The sequence below is a fragment of the Hippocampus bargibanti genome, linkage group LG07, assembly GCF_051943395.1.
Source record: "Hippocampus bargibanti isolate YZ-2025 linkage group LG07, ASM5194339v1, whole genome shotgun sequence".
NCBI lineage: Eukaryota > Metazoa > Chordata > Actinopteri > Syngnathiformes > Syngnathidae > Hippocampus > Hippocampus bargibanti.
The window spans coordinates 26,885,817-26,896,248 of NC_142740.1; the positions used below are offsets into that span (position 1 = coordinate 26,885,817).

Consider the following 10,432-nt stretch of genomic DNA (forward strand, 5'->3'; position numbering starts at 1 on the left):
AAGGGGTGGCCATTTTGTCACTTTCTATTTAGTGTTGACTGAAAAATGACATCAGTTGTTGAGTGCTCAGGACAACAACCAATCATGAGTTTGATCACGTGAGACTCCCAAATGGGTTGTAAATGCCACAGAGACTCACAATAAAAATAACAAATTCCCCTGTGTAGAATGTAAAAAACATTCTAAGTTGTTACTGATTCAATATATTACATTAACAAAGTCAAAAGTCAACAACAACAGCTAGCATGAGACGCTAATGGCCAATTAGCCGTTACTGTTATTTGTTATTGAACGTTAAGCGCGGTTTCGGCTCTACACGTAGCATGGGGCCGAATGGTCAACCATTAGCTATAGCGGCTAACAGCTAAATTGTCACCCTTGTCATGTATTCTCAATCGAATGCGTAGCATCACACAATATGGTGAACTTCAAACACAAGTCAGCGAAGTTTCATTAGCAGCTACTGTCACTTATCGACTGAACATCTGTGGTATTTCACAGCCGCAGTTGTAATTTGTTATTGTGGTATTCACAACCAGCGGCACAGCATCGTGTGGTCCAATGCTAATGTTAGTTGCTAACGGCAAAGTAACGGCTACCGTCGAGCGTTTGGGGTTTAGAGTCTGATCTTGCACAAGACTCGGTAAACCCCCTTCACCCTACATCCATTTTGTTGTGTGCTCCTCATTCTCTTGTAAGATTATGAGACCATACTGCTAATTCAATACAGATTGAGGAACATGTGTGTGTGTGTATTCCAAAACCAGAGGGCTATTGGATTTGCCTCTATCATGTCCCTGACCTCAAATATATATAATTCAATTTCAAACATTCAATCACCGCACCACACGAAAAAAATAAATTATGGCTCCAACGAAGCTAATTCTAAAATCCCCAGAGTGGAGGTCCAGTTGGAGCTATTATGTGTCGACATACACACGCTTCTGCCAGATTCTTTTATCACCATCAATTTATGTCGATTGCAACAAGCTTATCTAACTCCACCACATCATAGTTTGGAAGTCATTACGGTCACATTTTTGATTCCAGCTGATGAGTTGAATTGACAAATTCGATAGCGTAAAATCAGTGGCGGTCGGCCATCAATTTGCCGACAGCATGTTAGCCAACAATTAGCTCACGTGATCGTTCCGCATACCGTATTATTTTTAACAGCCTACTGCACGTGGACTTTTGGGAGGAAAATAACAAAAAATATGAAAACCTAATCAAGATTTTGAGTAAAGATAGACAGATGCCAATCTTTCCATCTAAATTGTATTGCGTTGCCTGATCTGCTAGCCTAAGTAAGCACTATGACAAGCCATGACCTAAATTACCAACTAAAATCGGAATGTTTGTTTCTTTTTTTGATTTATCCTCAGCACTTTATTCTTAATCATATTTCTCATTTCTTATTTTCCAGTAGTTTTATGTGAAAAAAAAAAAGATGATGTGTCAATTTCTCTGAATTCTCCATTGGTTGTTCATGTGTGTCGCGATTTGTACCAGCAATAACCGTAAAATATAACACGAGACACACCGTCCATGCCCATTGCTGCTGTTTTAACTCATTCACCGACAGATGATGTGCAAAAATGTGTCCACTCCAGTGCCAGGGTTTTTGTCATTTTCACTCGAATTGCAACAACCCACAGAATATTGAGTTTTAGGACTACATAAACATTCAATACAGTGTTAGAAATCTTAGACTCTTTTCTTCATCAGCAAAAAAAAACAAACAAACAAAAACAAACAGTTAATTCCTAAGTTATATGGGTCTGGAGTTATATGCGCTTGAAATGGGGGCAGCTGTACAAAGTACAATACAACATACACATAATGATTTATATAGCGCTTTGTTCCAGCTGAAGCTGGAACAAAGCGCTAACATGGAAAAATGGGAAAAGCTGCCCCTTTGTGGAAGGGGAAAACATTGCCAGAGGCCATGGCCAGCGCTTTATCGGCACCCAAACAAGAAAAAAACAAAACCCGAAAAAAATTGGGAATGGCTCTCTACGACATATTTTCAATTCGTGAATGGCAGTGAATGAGTTAAATTTTGGCAAAAAATGGTCAATAGTAGCGAGTGACTGTATCAAAATAAATCTTAAAAGCCTCTAATTTTGTAACATTATAAATTTGGGAGATTTTAGAAATCTTGACACAACTTCGATTAACATGTAATCGAGCCAGGCAACATTTTTGCAGTTATCTGCAGTTATCTGAGCTTGAAATGGGGGCAGCTGTACAAAATACAATACAATACAACACATACATATTGATTTATATAGCGCTTTAACAACAGCTGAAGCTGAAACAAAGCGCTAACATTGACAAAATGTAAATGCTGTCCCCTCGTGGAAGGGAAAAACATTGCCAGAGGTCTGACCAGCGCTTTATCGGCAAGACAAACCAATTCCCGAAAAAAATCGGGAACGGCAGCGAATGAGTTCATTCCCTGGAAGTAGGAGTCCACGTCCATTGACTTTTCCATGTTTCGCATTTCATTTTTCCAAAAGCGGGATTCCGTCCATCTCTGCCAATTTCCCACGTTGTGAGACGGTGACAGAGGAGTGACAAAGTCGCCATGGCTGCGAACATGGTGAATTTTCAGTTTGGGAGGTTTCACATGCCTATGACCTTTTTTATGAAAGTTGAGTAATAGTTGAGAGCAAGGACTCATATTTACACGATTTTGATATGAAAAGAAGTATTACAGATCAAAGAAAGAGGAGGAAAAAAAGTGAAAAAAAGCAAAGAAAACCTCGGTGCAGCGGAGAAGCCGCAACGTGACCACAAAGTGACTGGAGGTTGAGCGCGCGGTGAAACTGGAGAAGTTTGATTTGACAAGACTGCCAGTGGCTAATAAGAGCATTAAACAAAACGGGCAGCAAACACACACACACACACTCAATGACATGTTAAAATATACAAAAGTAAAAACAACAGAAAGTGATTATTTGAGTATTGTGGCCAACTCACAGTCAATCCATCATTCATTTGCAACGTCATAGAAACACTATTTATTTATTTACTTATTTATTTATTTACAGATTTATTTATTTACCGATTTATTTACGTACGTATGTATGTATGTATGTATGTATGTATGTATGTATGTATGTATGTATGTATGTATGTATGTATGTATGTATGTATGTATGTATGTATGTGTGTTTGTGTGTATGTGTGTATGTGTGTATGTGTGTATGTGTGTATGTGTGTATGTATGTATGTATGTATGTATGTATAGGTAGGTAGGTATGTATGTATGTATGTATGTATGTATTTATTATTTTAATCTTTTTTTAAATTTATTTATTTATCAAAACTTGGCAATTGTCAACAGGTACCAGAAGACAAAACAAAGTATAAAATAGGTTCAAATAGAATATATAATTAAGAATAATATAATTATATAAATATAAGCTATCTATTTGCTATCTAGCTGGCTATCTATTTGCTATCTATCTATCTATCTATCTATCTATCTATCTATCTATCTATCTATCTATCTATTAGCTAGCGAACTACCTTTCTATCTGAGTTACTTTCAGGTTGAGTGAACGCGGGCGCACATGGCTGCCGCTGCTCACCCACAGAAAAGATTTAGCCTGTGACTGTAAAGTGACCTTGAGAGTTTTGAATGGCGCTTATAAATGAAATTATTAATTATTATTATTATTATTATTATTATTATTATTATTATTATTATTATTATTATTATTATTATCATTGATGAGAAGGTTTCTTCAGATGTACTTTTTGAAGGTGTCGGACGTACAGATGTCGGCTAAAGAAACCTTCTCATCGATGGACCATTCCTGTACGACTGAGAGCTTATTACACAGACGTATTATTATTATTATTATTATTATTATTATTATTATTATTATTGGCGCCTTAAATTAAAATTTTAATTCCTTCCGGGACCATACTTGAAATTCAAAACAATCTCTAATTATTTTTCCCAGTGAAATTAAAGAAAATCTGTTCCAGTCCCTAAAGGAAGACTACATTGTTTTTATATCAAACAATATTCTCTAACATTAATGTTACTTTGTGTACTTAAAGACAAAAAACTAGAGGACTATTACAACTGTAACATCGCCAAAACAGCAAAGTTAAGGCGAGGGGGCCAAATCTGGTCCACCACATCATTTTATTCGGCCCGTGTATAATTTTAACTAAAAATATGTGTTTTGTGTGAAAGCAACATTAAAGTGCATTTCTGGGGGTCGGGGGAGGGGTGCATTTTGTAGGTCTTTTTTTCCCCTTGGTGCTTCATGTGGCTGGAATTAAAAAAAAAAAACTATTATAGAGCTCGGCGAAATTTTCCTAGGCACAGTGAACCTTGCCCAGCAATTCTGAAATTGACTGAAATATGATTTCCCTGGATTGCGTTGTGTTTTCTGTGCCATTTATAATATTAGAAGAGAAAGTAATTTTCCATGTGTCTCAGTCGTTACTCATCGTCCCCCCTAGTTTTAATCTCGCACTTATTTGTCTTCATCCCGTCGCAGCCCCACAAGACCCTGAAGATTGAAGCTGATGATGTCATCGAGGAGTACGCAAGTGTGCTTGCTCATATGAAGAAAGTGAGTTGGCTAATCTATCTGTTAACGGACCTTTGCTCCACTTGACATTATGCAGGAGTCCTTTTTTTTTTACATATGCACTTTCCAACCGCTCATCCAAAAGTATTTGGACGGAGGCCCCTTACCCATTAAATAGAGTTTTGAGTTTTTCAAAGAGGCTTTAACTTTAAAGGACAACCGACACCATTTTTTTTGTTTCCTAACTGGCATCAGAAAAACGTTTTATAGCATCTAGAATACCCAAAACACACAGGCTGATATTTTTATTCAAATGCAAAACACCAATAAAAATGAGTTAAAGTGTCCCAAAGCTACTTCAAAATGACGCCGGAAATGGCGAGTTTCAGAAGGTCCCGCCCCCTTGTTCGTGACGTCACGCCAGGACGTCTTTGCCTTGCAATTCCCTTTGACCTTCGACCTCCAACGCCATTCCATCAAAACAATGGCTTCAGATTCGGAGAAGATGCTTTCTTGCTACTCATGCAGTTATGAATATAATTCAAATAGTTCTGAAGAGGAAAGCATAAATGTTTGCAATCGATTACAGAAGTCCTTCCGTAACATTTTGAGGCGTCTGGACTCCAATGTAGCTCCCTGAAAATGCACAAGATGGCGCCCAAGGTCCATTAGAAATGGGCTGATTTGTCTGCTAGGAATTTGTGTCAACTCGTCTCAAATAGTAGTCTTGGTGCACCACACAACATTTCACCATCGCGTTATTTAAAAAGGGACAAGATTACCCCTTGTAGAAGGGGAAAACATTGCCAGAGGTCAGAGGCCATGGCCAGCGCTTTATCGGCACCCTAACCAGAATGGCGCTCTATGTTATACAGTGAGACCTCAACTTCTAAACTTTTCATCTTACAAACGTCAAATTTATGAAAATTAAACCTTATAATAATCACTATTTTCATAATACACACCCACCACGGCTGGCGGAGTGATCTTCGGCGGAAGCACACGACCGAACAGCACCAGAGGTTAGGTTACCAACAGTCCTTATGGAGGGTGACTCTCCTTCCATAAGCCATCAACGACCATCAAAAAGGTCAATAAAACTTTATTTTACAGCACAGTTTATTTCTTTAATTACAGTCGTCATGTAATGCGCCTCTCTTTCCAAACAGCAATTCCCTTGGACCTTCGACCTCCAACGCCATTCCATCAAGCCATAAGTGACCATCACAAATGTAAATAAAGTGACTTTATGATACAATACAATTTTTAGTACCCGAGTAAATTTGTGAATGGCAGTGAATGAGTTAGAATTGATTTGATGTGTTGATTGGATGGCCCGGTGGTCCAGTGGTTAGCGTGTCAACCTAAAGTACAGAGGTTGTGTGTCCTGCGATTGGTTGGCAACCTGTTCAGGGTGTCCTTCAACACCCCTTGCCACCCTCGTGAGGATAAAGCGGATCAGAAAATGGATTGATGGAGGATTTTTGTGTTGATTTGTTAAGTGTATGAAATGATTTCATTAGTTTAAAACAAAAATTACATAACTCAAGAGAAAAATGCCTTTTTTACACTCTGATCAATATTTAACAATTAATCAATAAAAGATATGGAGCGAAGAAAAAGCTTGTGGCCAGGAGGAGGTTTGATGGAGAAAGTGGAGGGACAATTTCATGATGATGATGATGGTGGTGATGATGATGATGAACAGGAGGAAGACAAGGACGGAGGTGGAATTAAAAGCACATGCGAGCAGAATCTCCTGCATTGTTCCAAAGTGAAAACATTTGGCCACCGCTAGCTTATCCGTCAAAATGAACATTTTATGCATAGCTGCGAGCTATTGCTAAAAAACATCGCAACACATGGTTACTGGGAATACGGTGATACCTTGGCTTAGGAACTTAATTGGTTCCCAGACAGAGTGTGTAAGGCAAAAAGTGTGTATCCCAAAAAATAATTTCCCATAGGAAACCATTAAAATGAGAATAATCCGTTCCCAGGTCCCAATAAAACATAATTTTCTAATTTTCTAAGCCTTAAAACGACACAAAATATACCTTATTTTATGTATAATAAACGTGCTATGTTATTATAATTAAAGAAATAAACTGTACTGTATAATAAAGTCGTTTTATTGACCTTTGTGTTGGCCGTTGATGGCTTGATGGAATGGAGTGGCCGGTTTCATCTGCATTAAACACCTGATGAGGAACGTAGCCTTCTTTTTCACCATCTTGAGGAATGATCCCTTGTCGGTGCTTTCTCTGTGATGATTTTATCTAGTTCCTCATCAATTGTGTTCTGTTTAGCTGGGTTGATAGCTTTTTTGATCAAGTGTACAGATGGCTTATGCGGGTTGTTTGTGGAGCTTGATTGAGGGGATATTTTAACCTTGCAGTCTACACTCTGCCTTTGAAACTCTCTCACTGTCGTCTGCCTGTCTCTTTAATGTTTAAACCACCCCCCCCCACCCTCACTGCTGCGTTCTTGACCAATCACGTGGCTTTAACCGAAGACTGGGGGCGTGGAATAGAGGACAAAAACAGTCGGCTGCCATTTTGCTGTTAGAAGAACGACACATGGCTCATTGAGGGGGGTCCGTGTACATGTACGAAAAAAGTTTGTGTGCCGAATACGAATGTAACGTTCGTAAACCGAAAAGTTCGTAAGCCAAGGGGTTTGTAAACTGAGGTATCACTATATGTGTCTTCATATGTTTGAAAAGTCTTTCCAAAGCATGATGAAGTTTTTGTTTTTTTGTGATGTGATGAACATTTGCTGCACACAAGTTTGTTTGGGGCCTTCTCGCTGGCTGGAGGTCAAAGCATTCTAAACACGTTAGCGCAAGATAAATCACACACGTCGCGCTCTTTGTCGGGTTTCATTAAAAGTCTCATGATCCAATGGAGTGGGAGAAGGGGGGAGGTCGGTGAAGGGTCTGGGTCCCCCACTGCCAGCGGACACGTCTACGCATTGAGTAAGTGTGCCGATGTGTGGTTCCTGGTCGACATGGAGAGATAAAGAGTAAGCCAGGACGAAGAGCAGGCGCAGTCTTCATGATATTGCCTCCATTCGTCATGTGAGCGCCATACATTTGCGTAGGTTGAAAATAACTGAAAACATATGTGCATTTTAAGGCCATTCCTTACACGAGCAAGTATTTTTGAATCAATATATATGCATAAAGAAATACCTGGGATTTAATAATGTCTGGTTTCTGAAAATAAATAAATAAATAAATGAGTGGCTAGTTAATTAATTATTTAGTTAATAAATTATATATATATATATATATATATATATATATATATATATATATATATATATATATATATATATATAAGTAGATAAATACGTAGGTACATATATACATACATACATACATAAATACACACAGAAATAAATTAGCAAATAAATAATATAATAATATTTAGTTAATAAATTGTCTAGGCGAGCAGACTTCCCGTTTTATTTTGAAAGAATGTTTAGGTCATTTCCTACTTCTTCTATGCCAATCAAATTGCCCTGATTGTTTTCACCTGTTGTCCTTTGTTCAAGCCTGGTTCCGAATTTTTTTTCCACGGACATTTGTCAGAAAAACAAACCAAGAAATAAACAAACAAACAATCAAATAAACAAACAAACAAACAAACAAACAAACAAATAAATAAATAAATAAATAAATAAATAAATAAATATGCTTCGCAGTGAATCAGTTTAAATCTGGCCAAACAGACTTCCCGTTTTATTTTGAAAGAATGTTTAGGTCACTTCCTCGTCCTCCTGTGCCAATCCAATTACCCTGATTGTTTCCAATTATTTTTTTTCACGGCAGAAAAAAAATCAAAGAACTGATTAACAGTGAGATTATTTTTTTTAAGTATATATAATGAATAATGAATACATATTAATACATTCTCAGTTGAACTATTAGCAATGATACTTGACTTAGGATACTTTGTCCATGAGGGTCTCTTTATTTTGACAAACCGAGGAATATATGTATATGTATAAGTATATGTAGGTAGATAGATAGATAGATAGATAGATAGATAGATAGATAGATAGATAGATAGATAGATAGATAGATAGATAGATAGATAGATAGATAGATAGATAGATAGATAGATAGATAGATACAAACTATCTCTTTGCTGCCACCAGAAGTGAAATAATTCTTTCTTTGTATTATTCATCAATATGAACTTTCACCTAAATATGTTTATTAGTTTGGACAGAAGCCTGCCAAAACAAAACAAAAAAGTTCGCCCGGAGTTACAGCAGGACTTTTAATGTTGTTTTCATCATGAACCTTTGCAGTTTATTTTCCCGAGTGCCCATTGTCTTTCTGTCCATGCGTTTCCTAAGGTCAAGGCGGCTATCCGTCACAAGCGATGAGACCACTGTCAACTCTCGGCAAAAGAACGGGGAGAAAGCGGCCCCGGCTTCCTCTTTGTACGTCTTGATTCTATTTTGGCAATTCACCTGCGAAAAATCTTGGGACTTCAACAGTTTGGCTTGCCTTACGTCTCCCAGCAGGTTTTGCGGGCGCTGTACGCCAATAACAACAGAGCAGGGAATAAATGTGGAGAGAGGCCATATCCTGTGTGGGTGTGTGTGAGTGAGCTTGCGTTGCCAGAGGAAGCCATTGGATCAACTTGTACGTGGATGTTTGGGTAAACGTACGTGTGTGTGTGTGTGCGTGTGTGTGTGTGTGTCTGTGTGTGTGTGAGTAAATTTCTGGTTCATGTCAGGTGAAAATAAATATACAGTCAAAGCTCTTTTGAAAGTACCCCCTGTGTAGATTTTTACCCTAACAGCGTCCACATTTCAAAATCCCGATTTCACGTCATTTTCCGTGAGCTGATTGAGCCTACAACGAACATCTTTTTGACATAAATTTCATGACATTATACAGTGTCTGAAAGTCGTGACAAAAAGTTAGCGCACACCAGGGCAGACAACTCTGAAAAGTTGCCTGCCGGGCCATAAAGTTCCCTGCCCCATTTTTCACAACTTAAAAAACAATAAGACGACTAATCGCAAAAAAAAAACATTGTTGCAAAGTATAAATATACTATAGTATAAAGTATAAAGTATATATATTTTTTTAATTAAAGGACAACCGACGTCTCCGGACAAGTTGTGTCCTTAATTTGTAAAATGGCTTCAAATGACTTCTACTGAGCGTATTTTACAAAGATTATACCGCATATAGCTATATTTTACGTTTTAAGACTTGCGCTGAATATTCAGGAGGTATTGTTTGTGAGTTGGTGACGAGTCCGTACGTGACGTCACTAAAGGACCGCCCCTGACCATAAAAAAAGACACATTGTAGCGGTCCTTCCATCACGTCAATGTATTTTGCTGTACTTGTTTGGGTCTCGTGTTGCACCCAAAAGCCACCAGAAGAGGGCGTCCAAGCGCCATATAAGGATTTTATCAGCCTGTGGAAACGGAGGTGGCCACAGGAGGTCGCCATTTTGTGCCTCTTTTTTGGGTGAGAGATTTCCCCCCAATATTGCCTCAAAATGGCACAAATAAATTCTTTAATCGATTGCAAACATGTATGCTTTCCTCTTCAGAACTATTTGAATCATATTCATAACTGGATGTGTAACAAGAAAGCATATTCTCCAAATCTGAAGCCGTTGTTTTGATTCACTAGCAATGCAAGACGTCTTCGCGTGACGTCATGAACTGGGGGCGGGACTTTCTGAAAATGGCCAATTCGCAGCTCAATTTTTTTTAGATTTTGGACACTTTCAAGTCATTTTTATTGGTGTTTTGCATTTGAATAAAAATATCAGCCTGCGTGTTTATGGTAAATATCCCTCGCTGAAGATTTTGCTCCAGTTGTCGTTTGTCGT

The 10,432-nt window shown here is 38.1% G+C and overlaps 1 long non-coding RNA gene across 1 annotated transcript in view; it reads left to right on the forward strand.

The window, feature by feature from the left end:
* The window catches only part of LOC148896013 (uncharacterized), a 50,586-nt gene extending 40,902 nt beyond the window's left edge, over positions 1 to 9,684 (forward strand). Inside the window, exons 2-3 of the long non-coding RNA XR_016115464.1 lie at positions 4,527 to 4,601; positions 8,928 to 9,684. This is a non-coding gene — a long non-coding RNA (uncharacterized LOC148896013). The remainder of the gene's footprint in view (positions 1 to 4,526; positions 4,602 to 8,927) is intronic.
* Positions 9,685 to 10,432: the final 748 nt, after the last annotated feature.